The 20,793-nt window shown below is 29.7% G+C and overlaps 1 long non-coding RNA gene across 4 annotated transcripts in view; it reads right to left on the bottom strand.

Moving 5' to 3' along the window:
• The window catches only part of LOC111637421, a 53,039-nt gene that overhangs the window by 12,935 nt on the left and 19,311 nt on the right, over nucleotides 1-20,793 (bottom strand). For 2 of the 4 annotated variants that reach the window (XR_002758695.1, XR_002758693.1), the window contains exons 3-4: nucleotides 10,764-10,874; nucleotides 10,188-10,689 (exon numbers count right to left, since the gene is read on the bottom strand). This is a non-coding gene — a long non-coding RNA (uncharacterized LOC111637421). Of the gene's footprint in view, nucleotides 1-10,187; nucleotides 10,690-10,763; nucleotides 10,875-20,793 lie in introns of those variants that run through there. The other 2 variants (XR_002758694.1, XR_002758696.1) reach the window with 2 other exon arrangements.

The raw sequence follows: 20,793 nt of genomic DNA on the forward strand, positions 1-20,793 counted from the left end.
TTCCAGTTTTGGGGGTGATATGTAGGATAATCGTTGTAAAAAGTATTAAGAAATAGATCAGAAATCTTCAAATTAATATTTTTTCAATATAAACTTAGAAAATTCTTGAGAATTTCTAAGATATTAACTTTTTTCTGTAAATGGAATTCCTCATTTACTAATTAAACAGATCGATAAATTAAAACAAAAAAAACGTTAAAACTAATATTCCAATGATTCGAATGAGTCATACAACAGGAAAAAAAAAAAACAGAAATTTAAACAGATAAATTGAAATAATTCAAAATGCTTCAAAAATTAATATAAAATTTATTACCGTTATTAAGATATGTACTTGTATTTTAATGGAATGGTTATCAATTTAATGAATTAGCCAAAAAAAAAAAAATTAGCTCTTGTAGAACGAGAAAGAAAAATTATACAGAACGGAAAAGGTGAAAAGATTTATTGATCAGCTCGAAGGGCAGCGAAACAAAACCTTTGGAATGGAATTTTCCACAAATCTATACAAACTTTTAACACAACTTTTTATATCTATTTATAAATTGTTTCCTACGTCAAAGAGAAACTTTACTGGCGACGGAGCTGGGCTACGAGTGCTGTCTTGGCTACAGGCAGGGCACATTCAACTTGTTTGAATTGGTCACGTGCTCTTACAGATGATATTGTCTGATTGACTAAGACCAGAAGTCTGGAATTTCCTGATGAAACGGCTGTGTACGACATAAATTCCACCGATGATTTTATTAGAAGATAAAATCATAATGGAATCTGCTATATATATAATAATTTTCGTTTGTACGCTTACTCGTTACAGATTTGTTAAATTTACCATTGTTTGTATTTAAGTCTTTCTTCCGACGTTGTTTCGAATTTAATTCCAGGCCTCGGAACATAAAAGGACTTTAAAATAAGTGAGAACAGTAACTGGACAGTGCCATAACATTTCGGAACATTTCATGCGGAGTTTTCAAAAATTTATATTAATTTGCGGTTTTCTCTTACGATGTAAACAAAGGCAGAAGCTATTTTTTAAACGAAAGAGTCGACGATAAAAAATATTAAAATTAACTAACCTTTATGATATAAAAGGATGTGTAAAATGTTTACTTAATGTGTGGACCTGATTTACGGAAATTACATTCAGGAAGGCGCTCGTAAACGAGAGAATTCGCGCAAAGAAGAAATATATAAAAATTCAAATCTATTAATCTAAATAAGGTAAAGTTATTTAAAAATCCGTAACGGAGAATTATATTTGCTGTAGGGTTGATCTGATTTTAATATAGCATCATTCAATGTGTGACATAAACGACTTGTGACATATTGTAACATTCTCAAAGGATAAATTTTAAAAGTTTTCCTTTTAAGAGTTTGTTTCCAATAAAAATAACAGTTAACCATTGAGGCTTGAAATTCGGCCAATTCCATCAGATGAAGCTGCACTATAAGATTAAAAACCGAATTTTTCCACTTATATTAGATGTTTTTATCTGTAATAAAAGTTTAGAAACATAATTTTTCAATTTTTAAACATTTAGTAAATCTTTTTTCCCCTTCTTCTTCTTCTTCTTCTTTTTTTGATATACTGCTTTCATTTTTGAGTGTCTTTTTATTGAAAAAGGATTGAATATTTTTAATATCTTATCGATTTCTACGCTTGATATTTAATAAAAATAAGAAGTTTAATTATTAAATTCGTTTTAATTTATAATTTTATAAACTAATTAGTAAAAATAAAACGAGTAAAAGATTATAGTAAACGTATTCGACGGTGGAAAAATTAAAATTCAGAAAAAAAGAAGCGCAGGAGAAGAAACATAATGATCATCAATTTGGGAGAAGTTTCGGTGGAGGAAAAGATCCTTTCCAAGTCAAATGACTCTTTGTAATATCTTTGATGTTATGAATACCAAACAGACATGACCAACTCCCACATTTCATCAAAAACAGTGATCAGAGCCCATTAACTACACTAGCCCAGTATCACCGGAACAATTTACTTTCAGGGGTCCTACGGGGGAAAACCTGGTCACTAAGAAAGAGAAGGGAGCACATTGGGATGCCTGGAGTGCGGGGACACTGTTCTGGAATAATGGAGGCACCTACCATCAATCTTACCAGTCCAGTGGACCCTGCCATCTGCAGAAATAGCCTATTTCACGCCACATCAGACGTCTTGCACCATTCTTACCCCCAGCACGTCACCTCTCCGATTGTTGGGCCTCGCATAAGCTTCATCTCTAATACTCAAATATATATTGTTTCATCTGGACACAAAACGCCAGTCGTTTGTATTCAGCAGATGACATTTGAACAATATCTCTTTTTTTACTTCCACAGTAATATTACTTTAAGAAAACTAATATAAGATTGCCCCTTTAGATATAGTACAGGATTAAAATAAAAGAAAAAAGATGAAAATAAAGCTTCGAACCGACAAATCAGACCAAAAAACGTATAGAGTCAGGCGCAATCAGCAGTTTGCTGAAGAATTGCTCGTATTTCCAGTTGTAAATCGTAATTGTTCCGAGGTAGATTTTCTGCACTGTATGTGTTACCGGATATTCCATCTTCATTTCTTTCCTAGAGTGATCTATTAAGTCTAAAAGCTCTACCTATCTCCAACAACATTAGATAACTCTTTGTCTAAAGCTTCTCCTTTCAGTCTTCCTCTCATATTTTACAAAAAACTTAGCAAGAAAACTGATAATTCTATATTACTTTTTAAAATATTCATTATATATTTAAATTTTAAAAGCAATTTAATTAAAAATTTAATTTTTATAATTGTTTTAAATAATTTTAAATAAATACAAGTTACAAATAAAATTTATTTCTCCAGAATTAAAAAAATATATATCTGTTTTATATAACTGTTTTTAAACTTGTAATTCGAGTATTTAAAATTTAAATAATACGAAAATTACTTTAAAATATTATTTAAATTATTATTTAATTTTTAAATAACACTTAATATAATCTTTATAAAAACTTTAATCATTTAAAAATTAGCGCCTGTAAATGTACTTTTACTGTTTGATTCTTCAGTTAAACGGTGAAGACGACATTTAGGCGTAATGTATTTTTCAATTGCCTTAAGGGCCATTTGAACGAATTTTAATTAATGCGTGGATATTTTACTTTAAAATACTTTATAAATTAAATAATTAGAAATAAAAATAAACTTTAAATTTTGCATTTTATGCATATAAATGCGACCGCTGGCCTATTGGACTTGGGATAAAGAAAATAATCATCTAGAAACTAATCGGATTAACTGAATTAAATTACGAAGAAAGAATACTAATTAATTATTAAACACAATTTTACAATGTTTATTTTTTTTCTACATTATATTTTAATTCGTTTAACATTAATGAAAATAAATAAATAAATAAATAAGGATAAAACCAATTTTATCTGAATTTTTTTTTAATAGTTATGTTNGGGCTTTCGTCGCCAAACACAACACTCCTGTGGTTCGTCACGCTCCGTACTCTCCCGACATGGCTCCGTGTGACTTTTGGTTATTTCCCAAGCTGAAAATGCCGCTAAAAGGAATCCGATTTTAGTCGAGAGAAGACATCGTGCGGAATGCGACGGACCGGCTGATGGCCATTCCAAAAGATGCGTTCCAGCAGTGTTTCCAGCAATATCAGGAACACTGGGAGAAGTGTATACACTACCAAGGAGACTACTTTGAAGGGGATTAGGGTTTTGTACCTCAAAATCAATAAATTTATTTTTGCCGACCAAAGGTCCGATACTTTTTGAACAGCCCTCGTATATTTATGTTTTGTACAATGATTTGAAACAATCGTTTCGTACTAAAAGTGATCGTCGGTGTTAAATGAATTATTCGGGCCTCCAGTTTTCGTAATGCACTTTATTATCCCGCATACGATCGTTGCGCCATTTGCCTATAATTATGCTCTGACGTGGTATGAATTTCTTAATTGACACTAAATTGGAAAATATTAATGTAACAATTTCTCGATGACACGCGATTCTACATATAGACCTATAACAAATAGTTTTTCGTTAATCTTAAATACATTAAGAAAGAAATATTTAAAGCTCGTGAAGGGCAGAAAATAATGAAAGGTTACTTCATGAAAAAATTCGACTACGTTGAAAATCTGTATTCTTTATTATTCAAACTAATCATATTCATTTGTATTCGCTGTGTCGTACTATGTAATCTTGTTTAAATTTAAATAAATAAATATGTGTTTTCTTTACTCCGAAAATAATAATAATGTCGGTACTCTGAATGTTTCTGAAATCTCATTAAAATGAATTTCTAACACATTTATATTTTTTGTGAGACTGAAAACTCTCGCATCGAATGATTCAGCAGAAATCATTCGATGCGAGATGTTTTTCAACAGCAAAATGAGAAAATGAATTGCTTCTGTATTCTTTTAACTTAAAACAAGAAGATATCGAGGGAAAGTTTTTACCACTCTCTTCTAACATTTTCCAATAATTCGGTATTGTGACAGAATACGCTGGTAAAATAATTAAATAAAAACGCTCAATTATTTATTGTGACGTCTTCACAATGCCGGGCTGCAATTTTTAATCATATTTTTAATTTATTTCATTTAAAATATATGTTCACCATGCTCAAATCAGTAGTGGCTTGATAACTTTCGGTCTAGTACCTATATAGTTAATCGGGACATCCTCCCCCTAATCTTCTCTTGTTTCGACTTTCATCTATCTAACACCGTTCTCAAGATTAAGAAAGAACAGATAGACAGATGACAGTGGGAATTTATAGGTCTATAAATTTTTCAAATTGCAGCCCAATTAAAGATTTCGTATAAGGATACATTTTTAAAGATCTGAAGATCCTTACATATATAAGAATCTTCATAAAATGAATAGGATAAGTGAGGGTGAGACGGTGGAAAAAGTTCTAGAAGCTGTACTTGTAAAAATAAATTTTATTTTAAAAACCTGACCGAACTGGTGTTTTATTATCATACCAAACGACATAATAACGAGCAAAATAATAGTGTTTTCCGAAAAAAAAAAATATATATATATATAATTTTCTTCTAATTCATCATCTCACCCTTAGAAATGTGGGTTAGTTGGTTAACAGTAGCCTGTATTCATGAGCCCTCTACCAGAGTCTACTCTGTTATTTTTGTCCGATTACAAGTTACACACATTAGTCGAGCTTCTAAAGTATTGTATACGAGAAACAAAAGTCGTCCGCTAATGTTGCCTTAAGATTTTCCAGGCTACAGTAAACGTAAACACGTGTAAAACATTAGATTTTTTCACTTATTTTTACTCACGCTTGTTGTGTGAGCCTGTGAATGGCTCACACAACAAGCGTGACTTTCAACTACACAATACATTAATACGAGGCTCTACTTTTTAGTTTATACAGCAATTACACGTGTTCACCACCTCATTTACCCTAAATTAAGTTTTAATAAATTAATTTTAGTACAAAGTTTATAATTTAAAATATTTTAAAATTAATTAAGATTAATTTCGTATTTTTTCAAAATTAATAATTAAGATATATTTAGAAGAATAAATATAAACTGCCTATAAAAAGAAGGTCAGTGCCACTGTAATGTTGTTGCTGTGACTAAAAATGAATAAAAGATGACTGAATTTGACAGATCTTTGTCTTAATTTTTACTAATTTTAAACAAGTTCGTGTAACTTATTGAATGCCGGAAGCAAACCGAAATACATTTACGGCATTTTGATTTTTCGAATTCTTATTAACGTTTAATAACTAGAGAATCATTAAACGTTGATAAGAATAATGATAAATTTTTAATGACTTACCTTTCAAAATATAAAAATAAAATAAAAACTCTAATAATAGCTTGAAAATGGCTGCTGAAATTAAATAAAAAGGAAATTAAAAATAAAAAATAGTTCTATAATTGGTATTTACAAATGAAAATCGCAGAAAAGAATTCTTCAAGAGGTAGATCAGTCAATTTCTAAAAGATTAAATTTACTTTACTTGTTAACTCCAGAATTTATTCAGAATTCCAAACATTGGGTAGTTTTAATTAAGATAAATATTAGTAAAGTCAAATAAAATACGAATGAGATCTAAATATAAAATTCTAAGCGCTTGTATACGTATAATTTTAACATTAATGCGGAATAATATTACGATAGATTAAATGGTGGTTAATAAATGTAACGAAATATAAAGCGTGCAAAACGTATTAAGTTTAAAAAAAATGAGCTATAATACTAGAAATCATTAACTAACTTCAGATTACAAGGCAACATTCTGAACAATCTTTTATCTGCAACCACAAACCGGGAACTTGTAGAGAAAATGAATCATTATCTAATTAATTTCCTCCGAAGGTTATTGAGCTTTTGTTGAAGGGAAGAAAATTACAAAACGAAAAAATAATACAAGAATTTTCGATAATGCCTTGACGGAAATATTTCAATGACAGTATTATGTAGGTTGAAATTCCAGATCACGAGTCCATTCTCTCGTTCTTACCGCTTCGAGAGCATAATGAAGGGGAAAAAAGAAAGAGAATGTGACCAAAATGTCACTTAAGAGGTGCATAAGTAAAGTAATAATATATAATTGGGAATTATTAAATTGAATTGACATTGTCCTTATTGCTCAAGATCATGTAGGTAAATATAGTTAAAAATACTACCTTAATTCGACAATTTCTTTGTTTTGTCTTCCTTTTGTTTACATTGTAATTTTAATCATTATATTAATAAAATATGAAAAGAATTCAATTTGAGAATTTCGAAATTACCTTCAAGAATTTATAAATTCGCACTTTACAAAAAATAGAAAAAAAAACAATACGTCAACGTAAAATATATTCTTGGAAAGAATTGATCCGTTTATAATAAATGAATAAAAACCTTTCAAGATTGATTGTAGTTATCATTTTTGAAAACATTACTTGAATGTCATTACGAAATACTGATGTAATGTATATATATATATATATAATGATAATAATAATAATTTTTCATGCTCACTTCAACCCTGTAGTATATTTCAATTCGAAATGTCTATAAACAGCAATAATTCTAAAAAATGGTTATATGTCATATCGAATACAAATTCTCCATTTGAGTTCGGGTTATTTTAGTCACGTGGGCCAAGAGGAAACAATCAATAAAACGTAGAAAATCCTCTTCTAATATCTTCTACAGACCACGCACATATAACGACATTCGCGATACGAACAGTGATTGATTGATTAGATGGAATAACAATTAAAGAGCACGTGATATAACAAAAAAAGGACTTTGCCAGGACTTTAATTAATTTTTTTTACACTACGAATTGTTAAAGTATTAATCGAGACGTGACGAAAACAAATTAAAGTTTAATTTATTTACTTAAATAATATAATAATAATAATAATAATAACTGGAATAAACGTTAGTTGCAACATGTTATAGGTCAAATCAGGAAGTGCAGTTGAATATAAATTTACTTACTTTACAATAACTTGAATTATACTATGAATAATTTATAGTTACATACATAATTTAAGCTAGAATAATATCGCAGAAATGACGTTTGATCAATGAAGCAAGTGCATCGTTTCGGACTTCTCTATGAATAATGAATGTTTAAAACGATAACAATCCGGTTGAAAAGTGAAATTTTATCAAATTTAAAACAATTTTTCTGTTTTTTTCCAAAGAGTGTCTTAAATACATTTCAACGAAAAACGAAAAATGAAATTGGAAAGGATTTAAAGAAAATGGAAGTAAATCATTTCCAATTATTTCTTATAATTGAATCTATTAAAGAAATCCACCGAATAAATCAAGAAAGAAATATAAAAAATTAAACTACTTTTTTACTACTGACTTTTAAAAAGTAATAATATTAATAAAATCGTTTTATGACATTAAATAAAGCCATCCTCTATAAAAATAAATTCCAAAAAAAAGAAACTGTTTATTGAAATTTCAATAAACAGTTTCTTTTTTTTGATCCGATATTTATCAACAATTTAAAAAATAAAAAATAAAATTATTTTACGAATGACACAAAAATATGATATATCTTTTGGAAAAAAAAGAAGAAAGGAAAGTTCTGCTTTCATCTGTAGATCGCAAATGTTTTGGACAAGTATCTCTGAAAGAACAAAGTTGAATTTCCTCTTCCTGGCAAACTTTCCTGATCTTCCCATCGGGTGGTGTGACAATGACAGACGTGGAACCGACAACAAAATAACTATAAATAGTTATAAATGCGGTCACGTGAAGTGAAATAAAAATTTATAACCCTTAGTAAAATATGAAATATTTCTACATTAATCATATCGAAATGCAGAAAATGGGAAAAATTAATTCCTTCGATTTTTTACAAGTAAATTAAGTGTTGAATCACACTTAAATTGAAGATACGTCTCGTCCTTCGTAGGAAACAATTTATTAAAAGGTTCTTCGAATATTCTAATATTTAAAAAAACGAGAAGTGCTTTCAATTGTTAAACAATTAAGCCGGGTTTCGTCACTCGCCTGCCAAAAAATTAATCAATTTGAAGTTGTTTAGTCGCCTAGCAACGTTCGCCGACTCTTTAGTTATTTAAGTACAAAATATGCCATCTTTGAGAAGTTTAAAAAAGGAACGTCACCGTAAGCCATTCTTATACAAAAGAACTTCGAAAAAAACTTAATATGTAAATTTAAGGGGAGTTTGCAGAGTAATTTTAGCTGGATAGCGACAATACGACATAAGATCGAACGTCATATCCGTTAAAAACTCGAAAACACGGTGTAGACGCAAGTATGCGGATAAAGGAATTACGTACTACATTAAATTCGATTCAGTTATTTATTTAAATTAATAAAATAGTAATTACTTCCTATGCCGTCATATACTTTATTATTAGAGTAGGGTTGTGCAATACACAATCTTCTGCAACGTCAGGAGTTAAGAGTCAATACGACGTAAGTCCATCAAACTAATACGTAATTCTTAAGTTATTAATAATAAAATAAAATTCACAATTTTTCCAACAAATTCTCGGAAATGGGAGTAAAAAAATCTATTTGCTTGTTAATCTAGATGAAAACTTACGGTTAATGAAAGTTTTCAAAAAGTGGATAAAAAATCTGAATTAATATCTGTGAGGTTATTGATCTTTACTTATGAATTTTTCAAAACTTTAAAAAGAAATCTTGAAGAAATAAACAGATTAACATTAAAGAAACGATCGTTACATCCCACGTGTATAAAATTCGAATGTCGAAGAATTCTCGAGGGAAGCAAACAAATGGATTTTTTCCTAATCAAGGACGATTCACTTTTTAATGTTTAAAGTTCTTCGTGTAAGTCGATAGAAATGACATAGTTTGGTAAAGAGGATGCTGACCCGTTATGCCAAGCGAAATTCAATTGATAACGGTTCACTCTGTTAGAGAAAATATTATTTCTTCGTCTTATTTCTTTCGAGACGCCACATTTATCAAAAACACGGCGCCTGTAAAATTTCCTAACCACCAAATCGAACACAACTCTGCTAAATATTTTTCCTCCCTCGAATTTTTACACGAATTTAATTATTAATGTCAGCAAACTCTAAGCAAAATTAATCTAAGTAGTAAGTAGCTAGTGTATTCTACGTTGTGTGACGTAGAAAAGCTTCTGTCCTTTGTCCGCCACCAGATAAGGATGACGTTAAAATTAATGACTCGGGTCGATGGCTAATTTGTAAAGAGAAACAAAAACAAAACAAAAAAAAACCTACTAGTGACGTCATTTAATGGCAGGCCTGTTTCCTTCTGTGTGCAAATTCTGCTGGTTATCCGTGAATTAAATCCAAAATCGAGGATACTCATAAGATTTTAACTCGTACTTTCTCTGCGTAAATAAACTTGTTAGGTATACCGGCATTGTCAGTGTCCCGGTTGCTTGGAAAGCAGTAACAAGGTCGTGACCTCAAAACTTCTAATTAAATTCAATCAAAAGAGACGTCGACTGCTCTACGACAATGAAATCGACCGACGAGAAAACTTTCGAATTTCAAGGAAAATAAGTTTTTATTGAATACTATTATCGAATCTAAATCAAATTTCTCCTGAAAAGACTCGACTTTTAACAAATTCACGGTTAAGGACATTAAAAATCCATCAGAGGATGGGCTATTTTTAGTGTCCTTGTCCAAATTAACCATCGCCAGAAAATTCCGAAGATTTTTTCCACGTGATAAAACACTATTTAATTTCTTATTTATTATTAAATTCGATTTTATCGACTTTGAGAGAACGATACATTTTTGTGAAGTTTCCTTCACATAAATTTCGACGTAGGAATTAATTAAAAGCATTAAGCATTTTAATTGTATAAATTTTGAACGTCTCCTAGCTATCAATCTGGAATGATTGCACTGTAGTAACATATAATTATGCTCGTGGGCCGAATCAATTTTAAACAGTTTGGATACTTACCGTGTCAAGAGAAACGTGTGACCGATAGATAAGATGCTTAGACCTTGAACTTTATGAAGTTTTCCCCGATGACATTTGTCTTCATGTATTTTCAGAATTCTTTATTATATAAAGAATTGTTTAACGATTGTTTTCCTTTAATGAGTTATTTCTTCTTCCCACGTATTTACAATTAATTCTTTAGTTATCATTTAGCGCTAAATGGTTCTTTTGGTGTTCTAAATTCTAAAAACGTAACTAAAAATTGATTTTTTCGAAGAGAATTAATATAAAAAAAAAAAAAACGAAAATGCTTTGTTAGCAAAACTTACTTCAAGATAGAGATCTCGTTGCCCGGATGATTTAATGGTTTCTGATGTAAATTCCACTCAAAAATAAGCTGCATACGTATAGAAGAAACGTTTCTAAAACTTGAAAATAACCTAAAAAGATGAAACAATATACACGCAGTAAGTTCTATTATTCAACAAATAAATAGTAGTGAAACGTACTGTAAGTTACATACATACAAAGCTTTATCAGTTAATTCTATAATACATTTTAAACTAACGGATGACGAACACAGATGTAAGATTTTTAATTTAATCATGTGAGAAAATCCAGTTCCGACGATTCATTGAATTATCTGCATACAGAGAAATCTGGGTCATCTTTTGACCTTACAGGGTTTTAACAATGAATTCGGTTTATGAAAAGACTAACTAAACAGTTCCTAGATTAATAGAAACGAGGACAAACTTCCGATTCATCACCGTATCGGTGTAGAAAGTAAAATTGAAGTGAATATACGTGCCTCATTTTTTTATTTTTTATTTTTTCTTTAGAGAAAAAGGGTGGGTGCGGAAATAATTGAAACGACACCGTTCTCACGAGTCAAATGGGAAAAAAGAGATCGTTTCTCTTCCGCATTCCCCCCTCGATGCAGATAAATCCTGACACCTTTTTTTCTCTTTCTCTCTCTCTCTCTTCCGTTTTCTCCACTTCTAATGCATCACCGGTAACATCTGCTGATGGGCATCTTGATCCATTTACTTGTTCCGCATTTATAGGCATACGTCTATTAAAATATTTGATGATAAACTCATTTTTGATTAAATTACTTTAGTTAATAAACAGTAAATTTATTTCAAAACTCATCAGTATTGCCTTCTGGCTCGTCTGCACTTATTTTTAGGATCAAATAATACGCTTCGGGCGTCGTTTCCGGCTCGGAATATCTTCATAGAAGCCTAAGATATTTCTAAAAATCTTTTATTATCGATTTTTTCTCTTATAAAATGGATTATTTTGCTTAATTTATGTGCATTCCTCACGAGATTAGTGTGATGATTCGCATCAATAAGAGGAATACGTAAGCCGAAATGATATATTCTGAAGTGTTTATAGTCCATAATGGATTTAATAAATTTTCATTGTTTATTTTTCACTTCCTGTAACCACAAACCTACATTTTACCTAAAGTAACTTATCGATATCCGCTCCATTTAGATAAATTGTACGAGATTCTCGTTTGATTCGGAACGATAAGTTGGCTAAAGGTAGATGGAGTGATGTAACGACGGAAATCGGGTTAAGACGAGTGTGACGTCACCTCGTACTACTTTCACTTATCCGGAGTTAGGTCAAGTATTACTGTTATTTCATCCTGCTTCGTAAAAACCGACCTCCTTACAAACGAGGAACTTATATAAACTTTTAACAATAAAAGATGGATGTGAGATAGTATATAGCTCATTTATATCTTGCGGAAGATACGAAAGTTGTGGAAAATTCTTCAATTTATAGTGTTTTTACATGAATTTCACTACTTTTGTCCTAGTAAACTCACTTTTGAGTAAGCTCTTCCTATATAAAATCCATAAAATTCGTTCGATGTAACAGATAAAGAAATGTTACTAATGTACTCTACTTTACCTTAAGTTAAACGTTATATCATTGATATAAATATAAAATCATGAATTTATTAACTAATTTTACTTTCTAATTGAGATTATAATAAATTTTAGTAAAATTTTAAATTGTAAATTTTGATAATAAATATTTGTATAGATATTAAATATGCATGTTTGTATAGATAATAAATATTGCAATTTTGGAAAGAAAAAAAGTGTAAATTTTCCTGTACAGCATTTTAAATCATAAAATTATGGGAAAACATTAAAAATTTGTCTAAACAATTTATAAAAAGTAAGAAATCTTATATATATTAAAATTTAGATAATTATATATGAATTAGTTAGCGCATATACGAAATAACGTTAGGAAGTGCAGTTTTAAGTACTACTTGGAATGTATAAATGGTTTTGGACCTCATATTTATCGATTCGAGTGAAAAGTAGAAAGATTTCGTAAAAAGCCACGTGAATGATGATATAAATGGTACACAAGAAATCGAAATGGAAGTGGAAGTTAGAGATGGAAAGTGTCATAGGTCAATAAGCTTCTCTCCGATTTTTATCGATTTTTAAGAAGGGGAAAAAAAACTCATTTTATCGAAAATTGTAGGAACAATAAAGAAATTTTCTTATATTATTCGACATAAACTCGTCCGTTTAATTTATCCAAATGACTCTAAACTTGGATTTTATTTAGATTAAATCGTAATAATTTACGACACAAAATATGCCCGTGCATTACTTGCACATTTAAATCTAAAATCGTATTAATGCCAATTATTATTTGACTTAAATAATTTAAATTTAGACATGGAAAGATGAAATGGTCTGTGGTCGTGTTTAGCGATTTACGTATTAAGAATTGATGAGAATATCAGAAAACTGAAGCGTGAAAGGTTGATACGAGTGAAGTAGTCTGGAGACTCTTTACCCATAAAGTTTCTCATCATTTATATAGTAAATGGATGAACGTCGTAAAGGTGAATAAAGCTTTCCATTAATAAACTTTAATAGTGCATGGAAAAATGTGATATAGGTTTAATATCAGAGTAAAAGCAACGTTACAGATATAATATTCGATTCTGTTTTAAAGTGAAAAAGGTTAAAGAATCTTAGAATTGTATGAAAAAGTCTAGTTACTTACTTATCCACGTATTTCTTTAGAGCAGAGGTGGGCAAACCCCTTGCAACTAATTCGTGCAACTCCTGTAAGTAATAACCGGAATGCCCAAAATTTTACCGATAAATAAAGTAGATAAAAAATAAATTCGCCAATCTGCCCTTATGACTACAGTATTTATGTGTTTACTACTTGTTCGATTTCATAAACAGGTGATTTTTTCATTGTTCGTTCAAATTTAAATTGATTAGATTACAATTTTCAAATTAAAGATAAAGCAATGTACATGTATTTTTGGCAATTGTTAAAAGAATAAAGGGCACATTGTATAATTTTTAAGTGCTGCTCCCCCTGTATTTCATTGCTACAATAAGGCCTCTTATCCGCAAAAGTTAGCCCACTGCCGCTTTAGAGGAAAGTGAAAACTTGAAAGTCGAGAAATTTTATTGAAGCTTAACAATAGATCTAGCTTTATAGAACAATGTTGACATATTGGAAATACGCAACTTCACCGTTGAATGCACAAAAGTTTCAATTTTAAATTATTAAAAATTGCTATGAACCAGAATTAAGATAAATTCGAGATGAAAACTTTGTTGGATATATATTTATCTGGCGTTTTCAATCTATATAACAATTCACCACTTATCGCAAAGTAAATCTTTTAACTGACTTTTAACAATAATCGATAACATCGTTATTTTTAATGGCAAGTCGTGCATAAAATAATCGAATATTAAATTAATTTAAGAAAAAAATTAATAAAAATGACAAATACATTAAATCAATTTTATTGCTATAAAATATAGTCTCAAAAAAGTTTGTGTTAATAATATAATTATTTTACGAAATCAAATATTTTAATTGCTGTATTTCACTTTCTATGTAATCATTTATCTAATTATTTTGCAAATAAAATAAATATCGAAACTTTTAGTCTACTGACAAATGGATTATTATACGGCAATGTAAAGTGTAATCGATCTTACTGTTGTAATTAATAAGAATATCAGCGAGACCGCACTTACATGTTAGACGTGGTAAACTAGATAACTGCTTAGAGCCAGGATCTCACGGTTCCAGAAATTTGTAAATTTTTTTCCGGATTTAAAAGAAAAATAAAGATCTGTTTATAGAAGACTAGTGGTAGACTAACTGATACATAGACGACAGAGTGAAAAAGACTGTATAGACATCACTTTGCCACTCTACAAGATCAGTATTCGAGTCCAGGATGTCTAGTCTCGATTTATGTGAGATGTGTTGAGATTTAGACTTCTCATAAACTCGTTTCAGTTCTCCCTGAACGACTTGCTACCACGTGATACTCGCATAACTCGAGATTAGGCACTGTGGTCAGTTCAGAAATTTTCATACGTGGCTAGGCCGAGTGTTGAGGTTCTTTACGGTACAGTACAGTACAGTAGTGTCTTATCCTTCGCCACTAGGCCATCCGATTATGGCCCTGGCCGAACCCATAATAAGTGGGTATTAAGAGAACCTTCTTGGCTTTCTTAACGTTCACAAGATAGTAAAAAATTGCTACTATTGTTAAAAACAGAGTAAATCATACAGAATTTTAAATTTATTATTATTAACGAAGAAAAAAAATCAAAAATTGTGATATTCTGGAAAGATATCAAAATTTCAGAGAAAGAAGCGAAATACTACTTGCGTATAGAACTGAAACTTACGACCGAAATAGGTTACTTGGAAGTATTAATTTCTCGGAACGATGGTTTTAAACCATTTATTTATTAAAAATAACTAATAATGTAAATACCTTGATTGATAATCTGATTTTTTTGTGTAACAAAATAAAAATCACCGACATTAGAATTCACGTAAAACTATTTAACTTCATTATTAACTCATCGATATACTATGCAACTCCAAATTGGCCTTGGATTACATCTACAAACTTAAAGAATTTCACATTATCTTTCTTCGAAATCATTAAGGCATCGATTCAATCCTCTATCTACAGACAAAATGGACTTAAAAAAAATTATTGCACAAATTCTATATAGGAACACCTACATCAATTGTTTACCGCAACAATGTCCTTGATGGACTTTTCTACGTTACATATTTCTGAGGGACTGCAAAGAGCTGGAAGGCAATAGCTTTAATATATGTTTAACTGGAATACAACTTAGTATTATGGAAAACAATTAATTAATCTTACAGAAGTAGGCACTCATAATTTACATAAGTTTGTAATTAAAATACTGGGAAAGAGATGACGGCAGTAGAAAGTTGTATTAAATATTTTGTTGCCCCAGAGGCAGGGTAAAATCCCTAATGGTAATAATGTCTATTAATTGTTAATATTTAAAATTATAGAATTTAAATGAATAAATAATTGAATTTTTTATGTTAACGTATTGTAATCGAATATTTTGAAGGTACAATAGAACGTCGTTTATCCGAATCAATTGGGGACTGGGGTTATTCGGATAACTTATTTTTCGGATAACCGATTACGTACGAAAAAACATAACCTATCCCATGTTGAAATTTTTCTCCGTTGCGTGTCGCTTCGCCTTGAATTTTCGTCGATGTTAAGCCTAACGTAAACTTTTCAAAATAATAATCGTGGCTATTGTATCGTTAAAAATTATTTCTTTATTTTTTACAAACGAAATAAATATATTGAAAAATATAAAAACAAAAAAAATTATACTTTAGAAGTTGATCTAGTATCAAAAACGTTCGATTCAGCACGACACACAGTCCTCAGAAAAACACCACACAAAAGTGCCAGTGCTGCCAGCTAAAACACACACATCAACAAAAAAAAATATTGAAGTAGCCCAAGATATAGCCACAGATAGCAGCTGCACAGCACTAGCGAAAATTTAAATTTGCCGACTGGAATTCTTTCGGATAACCGACTTTCAGATAAACGACGCTCTATTGTATTTAAGCTTTGTATATATCATTAATTTTGTCTCTTGTATTTTAAATTGTCTTGCGACATTGTTAACAGAGAAAAATTCTTTAAAGTAAATATAAAATATCTATTAATTTAAACTGGGTTCTATTCATTCGAATTCAATAACTATAAATAAAGACCCTTTATATATCTAATGTAAATTCTTGGACGAAAACAGATATTAAATTTGATTTCAAACGGATTATTTGAACTTCTAAATGGAAAGATTAAAACTAAAACTTAATAAGAATATAGATCCAATTATAACAAATTAAAGCTTTCTGTTATTTATGATTTCTAATTACTTTTCTAATATTAGAATTTTCAATCAAGTCGATAAAGTTCTGTACATTAATCCTTCTACTGCATCGGTTTTGATCGATTGGAAACAAAATTTTCTCTCTGCTTCCAAGTTATTCGATTCCTCAGTTTATTGTAACACTTATTCTATATAAAACTCTATTATATAGACTTATTATTGAGATAAATGGAAAATAGTAGTTTTAACATTACATTTTTAAAAAATTGTAAATGGTAACGAGCAATTATTTATTGTGACATCGTCACAATTCCGGGCTGCAATTTTTAATCATATTTTTAATTTATTTAATTTAAATAAATGCTCTCCACATCAGATTAGTAGTGTTTTGCCCCCTGTACATTATACTTTCCTACTAGCAATGGAGTCGTGCCGGTCATCTATCTAACGCGTTTCTGGGAAAAATTTTTGAATTGAAATAACGTGACTTCCTCTCCATACTGGAAGTTCATATATAGTTACTCGAGGTCTTTAGCCCCTAAGTTTTCCACATTTGGCCTTGAATATCATTTATTTAACCATTGGCCGTTTTCGAGATTAAAGAAAGACAGACAGAAATACAACATTGGGAATTTATAGGTCCAGAATTTTTTCAAATTACAACCAATAACGAATAAAATAGTCATTAAGTACGGCCCTCCTCCAGATACGGCGCAGGACACCTCTATCTCCAAACCCATCGACCTTTAACAACCAAAATTTAATAGCATCAATTCCTCTAATTACACAAACCTCCCTTCAAAATTTCAGAAATTTTCGATAAAAAGCACAGGAGTTATTAATTAAGATTCAAACAAAGTAAACAAAATGGCAAAATGACGCCCCCACACACTAACATCCATACATACAAAAAACCTCCTGAAATTTTTCTTTCTTTTCTTCTTTTTTTTTTCTTTTGCATTTATCGATGTTTCGAGATCCCCAAGTTTAAAAATGTAAAAATTTTGGGGGTCATTTTTTGACCGATTGCCATACTTTTCCCTCTGTTATATATATAACAGAGCCGGAAAAATAAAAATAAAATTTTCCTCTTAAAAAATTGTAAACGAAAACCTAGATTATTTTAGTAATGAGTGAATAAATTTTTTTAAAAAATCCCTAAACATTATCCCTAAAATATATTGATTATCTTTATAATGCAAATTTTTCAATAATATATATATATATATACACGGTGTATATATATAGTATTTATTGGAGACAATTTTATGAGTTATCGCACGGATATGTATTGGGAAAAAATTTCTAAATTTAGAAGTGATGTGATCGCAAAGATGAGTTTTGCTAAAATTGAAATATGAATGAAAGAAATGTCATTTTCAACTACTGTCAAACTTTAACATGTAATAAGGAGAACGTCTATAAAAAATAAAATTCAAAATGCTTAATACAAAAATTTCTAATATTTTTTCAATTGTAAAAATTCTTATATTTACAATTTAGATATATTACAAACTAAATTCTCGAGTTTATAAGTCCATAGCTTTTAAAGAAATTTTATAAATATATTTACAGTTCAAACACTCTAAACTCTAAATATTTATAGAGTTTATAAAACTGCTTATTTAAACTGTATATTTAGCGTTAGTGTTAAATTTAAAAATCAGAATTACCCGCGTAAATCGTTAATTAAATATTTAATAATTTTTGTAATAATAAAATAATTGTAAATACTATTTATTGATTATTTATAATTTTCCTTAAATGTATCATATTCGCATTATCATCTCAACCAAACTATATTTACACTGTTCATCGAGTGGATTAATTCAATTTTGGATTGAGTGGAATATTAGTAGTTACATATTGACATAATTCATTGATTTTACTTAACACGTTCTCTTACTGGAACTATAATTACTAAAACGTCGACTAATAATAATAATTTTAAGTAAACATTTAAATTTTTCCCCTCTTATAACGATAAATTCAATATATAATTTCTTTAATATTTTGTAAATATTAATTATTTATTAATAAATGTAACATTTCTGTTTACTTCTTGCTTCATTTTTACTGTATCGGGTTGTGATATCTATGACATTTTCATCCTGATAGACTGTAATTTGAACAGAATCCTTTGAGCTGGAGTAAATTTCTGGAAGAACTATTAATATTTGTGATGTAAAAGGGACGATACAAACAGGGAATAAAAAAAAACTATTTCGATATAAAAGATTGAAGAATATCTCATAATATTCGTACTTATCGTATGACATCATTTGTGATGAGCAGTCCAAAAAATATTTATTACAAATAAGCATCCTTACATCTATCTATATAAAGTAATAATTCAAGAAAAATGAATATTTCTAATTTATTATTTAAAAAACCCGACAACGAGTTGTTTAACTTTCACAGTTTAGAAACTGCGTGTGGTGTCATCTGTTATAATTTTATTTAAAAAGTTTTTATATTTTTAATTATTATAAATAGCAAAAAGCTTCATTTTGAGGGTAGGAATGAGTTTTATACAAAATTGTAAATGCTAATAACGAGTAAAATCGTCATTAATTAAATCCGATCCTACTCGAGATAAGACACACGACCCTCCCTCTATCTTTCCATCCCGTCGACCTTTAACCACCAAAATTTAATAGCATCAATCCCCTTAACACAAACACAAACTTCAAAATTTCAGAAATTTTCGACAAAAAGCACAGGAGTTATTAAGCTTCAAAGAGGATGAACAAAATCGTACCCCCACACATATATATACAGAAAAAAAAAATCGAATTTTTTTTTGTACTTATCGACGTTTCAAGGTTTCCCTAGTCCAAAAATTTAAAAATCTTGGGAGGTCATTTCTTTATTCATCGCCATACTTTCCTTTTGTTATTTATAACAGAGCCGGGAAAGTAAAAATGACATAAAAAAATCTTTTTTCTTTTGATTTTAATCACAGATTTAATAATTGTACAGTACCTAACACTATTATGTAATGTTATATATTCCCAGTAAATATTTATCAGCATTGTCTAATGTAACATATTTTCATCACAATATATGTTATTGATGCCACTTAAAACTAGTTTTTATTTAAATAAACATTTATTAATGTTATTCTTATGTTTATCTTTCATTATACAATAAGATAATTAATAATTTATATTCATGAAGGCAATTAATCTTAATTGCTGTAGATTAAAAAAGAAATGTAGTTTTTTTATCATATGAATTAGAATTGTAACTTGACTTATTTCTGTTATTTGATTTTAATCTTAGTCTCGAAAGACCATATGTGGATTACACGACGAAACTTGAAAAAAATCGATTCATAACATAGTGTAATGTAAAAAACTCCAGACCCTAGTGTTTTATATAATACACTAGACTTAATATAATTTAATCGGCTAATCTCGAGGAAAAAAATTGTAATTTGTTCTGTAATGTAAGGAAATTATTTTGATTAGTCTACCTTAGATAATGTACAGACGTTAATGGCAAATTGATTTGAATAGTTTTGTTATTACAAGAGCAGCTATTATACAACTCAAATCCAAATAGTCTCTGTCCTGTTAGCTGTGCTTTGTGGCAAAGTGGCAAAGCTTTTCCTTCTCGTAGCGACTCCCTCTTTCCCAACTATTTGATAGTAGATCAGCTGCCTTCCAACTTCCTGTCTTTCACGCTCTTCCTGAAAGAAGTCACCACCTTCCTCCTCTCCGTATTTCCGCTTCTTGGCAAAGCTAAACGTCTCACGAGTCATTCATGTTGAGTTCCTGTTACTTTATATATAGGAAAGACCGGGGCAACTTCGGCATGCGGGGCAAGTTTGTCAAGCGCTTTTTTTTTAAAAACAAATTAAAAGGAGACTTTGGTTATAGGTTAGGCAGTTGAGTTTTATTGGTGGCTTGTTGAGTGTAGTGTTTTTATTGTTCTCCAACAAGCGTAGTTGAATTATCAAGCAAATTTTCATTTTCGTTCAATTCCATATAATATTTTTTTTCCATTTATATTGAATTGGCAGGTTTTGTTATAATTCCATGATAACGAAAGTTACTTTTCCTGTTAGAAGGATGTAACTTCAACTTATTCACGTGGCCAGATCGTGGCTTGGCATTCTGTTCTC

The sequence above is a fragment of the Centruroides sculpturatus genome, unplaced genomic scaffold, assembly GCF_000671375.1.
Source record: "Centruroides sculpturatus isolate CEXI.00-Female unplaced genomic scaffold, Cexi_2.0 scaffold172, whole genome shotgun sequence".
NCBI lineage: Eukaryota > Metazoa > Arthropoda > Arachnida > Scorpiones > Buthidae > Centruroides > Centruroides sculpturatus.